The sequence below is a fragment of the Phyllobates terribilis genome, unplaced genomic scaffold, assembly GCF_046119375.1.
Source record: "Phyllobates terribilis strain yellow unplaced genomic scaffold, ASM4611937v1 Scaffold_351__1_contigs__length_1975267, whole genome shotgun sequence".
Lineage (NCBI taxonomy): Eukaryota > Metazoa > Chordata > Amphibia > Anura > Dendrobatidae > Phyllobates > Phyllobates terribilis.
In genome coordinates this window covers 304,264-306,860 of record NW_027363111.1, presented here as the reverse complement: position 1 = coordinate 306,860, position 2,597 = coordinate 304,264, and the positions used below count along the sequence as shown (strand labels likewise).

Below are 2,597 nucleotides of genomic sequence, written 5' to 3'. Positions count from 1 at the left end.
AGCAACACACTATCTGTAACGGGTGTCCAATTGGCCTATATAAACAATAGGTGGTGGCAGCAACTAGTTCCTTTTATTATTGTGGAGTTTGGCAGTGACTGTACCAGGGTGTATATATAGATATATTCCATGGGCTGAAATCTTATGTGTATATACTATATGCTCACTGTGAGATCCCCAATAACTGGCCTAGTAGTGAAAACAGCTGCGGCCTCGTCCATCACTCGCCAGTCAATTGCGTAATTCTCCTGACGATTGGAGGCGGCGGTGTGTTGTTCATCGTTGTGGGATCTGCGTCATCTCTCTGGGTGTTCTCCTTGAATAATTGGTGGCAGTGGTGGGATCTGTGCATGATCCCCCTGCTCTTTTTAACTTGAGAGGTGCCATAAATGCAATCCATCAATTTAACACAGCAAATCAAGGGTTCATTCACACGTCCGTGAAGCTCAGTCCACACATACACCGCAAACAGAACCAAGCATAACAGCTTCATATGTTTCTATAAGGCTGTCACACTAAGGTTGAGAGACTCGCACCCAGTCCACGGATTGTGGTCCATGCTCAGACAGAGTTTCCCAGACCTCTGAATGAGCCAAGTACAGGTGCTCAGTGCATCATGATGGTCAAACATTTAAGTGCTCCAATTAGTAACAGATCTGATTTTTATGCCCAGGGTTAGGTCTGTGACCAGGTATAATATAGGGTTGGCATCTCCATGGTGAGGTAGGTCAGTGACAGGTTATGGAAGCAGCCACAGTCAGATTTTCTAGGTTTTAGGAGCAGTTCAATGAACTTACTGATTCAATATGAGATTTTAGGGCTCAGGCAATGCAAACTACCCATAAGAATTATTTACATGGTTATTATTTGTCCAGCCTTGTAACTGCAACCCAGCAGGACCCAATAGTGTTAAAGGGGTTGTCTACTACTGCACAACCCGTTCTTAAATGTTATAGCACCTCATGTAAGAAAATAAAAACGTATGCTCACCACCTGGACCATGAATGTTGGTGCTGTGTCTACCAGCACTCACCTGACATTGTTACAGGGCGTCAGTGCTATGACAGAACAATGGCAGACATCGCATCGGTCGAGGAGACAAGTATATATATATTTTTCATTTCACATTTGGCATTTTAATATTTAAGAAGGCTTCTCTTACCTGACTTTCTGAGCCTGCTCTCCTGACAGAGAGAATAACTGCAGATCTTACTATCACTGCTAACAACTAATCACCTCTTTCCAATTACATACAGATGGGCGCTGAAGACTACCCACAAGACTACAATAACATGAATGATGATAATCATACAGTCGATGACCACCCTTGGCTCCAGAGCTTGTTCTCACCTATTGCCTATTCCGTGACTTGTGTCCTCGGACTTATTGGAAATGTGCTCATTATACTCGTGTTTGTGTTCTACGAGAAGATAAAGACTCTGACCGACACCTTTTTGGTGAATTTGGCCATTGCAGACATCTTGTTTCTGCTCACCCTCCCATTCTTGGCATATGAATCGGCACATGTCTGGGTTTTTGGAGACTTCCTGTGTAAGATCGTAAGGATCACATACAGGGTGAATTTATTTACGTCCATGCTCACGCTCACCTCAATCACATTTGACAGGTTTATTTCTATCACTAAAGTCACTAAGGCAGCTAAATACCAGGTGACTAAACACAAGTGGCGGTACGAGGTGTGCGTCCTCCTCTGGACCATGGCTCTGCTCCTTTCCATTCCCCAGTTCATATACAGCAACAGCCGTGACCGGAAGGAATGTTTTGAAGAATACTACCCTCCCATCATGAGATCATGGTGGTTTCATTCCAGATGACAGTGGGATTTTAATTCCCTTGGCCTCAATGGTGTTTTGTTACAGCTTTATTCTCCGGACCTTGGTTAATGCCAGAGGCGTTCAGAAGAGGAAGTCAATGAAGATAATTGTGGTCATAGTGGTTGTATTTATAGCTACACAGTTGCCTCATAATGCCCTTGTCCTGGCTAAAGTCCTCAATAAGGGATTCACATCAGATTCCTTTACAATCACGAGCGTTGTAATGGAAGCTATAGCTTACTTCCACGCTGGTCTCAACCCTGTCCTGTACTTTTTTGTTGGTACAAAGTTTAGAAAGCATTTTTGGAAAATGCTGAAAGGTTTAGGTCTTAACCGGATGCAACATGAAACCACAGATCATTTGCGGACGACTGATGGAGACTCCAGAAACGTTTCTGCTTCAACAAACATCTGTGCAACAAGTGTGTAAATGGTTTCTCGGGACGAGCAGACACCATTATGGCTGAAGAGTGAAGCAGTTAAAGAGTTATTTCTATTATTGGATTGTGCTTGTAAAAAGTAATCCCTTTGTAAATGTTATTAAAAGGTAAATTGCAAGCCAATCTTGTGATATTATCACTTTTGTTGACAACTTGTTGCCTTGGAGACCGACCATCACTGCTACAGTAAAGTTCGGGATCCATACCGAACACCTAGTGTCCGTGCACAGACCCCAAACATGGACTTCTCCAGGAAGTATATGTTAGTGTTTGTGTTCAGCAGGCTGATGAGAGTATTCATCTGCCAGCACCTGTGCTATAA

The 2,597-nt window shown here is 43.3% G+C and overlaps 1 pseudogene; it reads left to right on the top strand.

Moving 5' to 3' along the window:
* The first annotated feature begins 1,256 nt into the window (after positions 1–1,256).
* On the top strand, positions 1,257–2,265 carry LOC141222252 (C-X-C chemokine receptor type 6-like; annotated as a pseudogene).
* Positions 2,266–2,597: the final 332 nt, after the last annotated feature.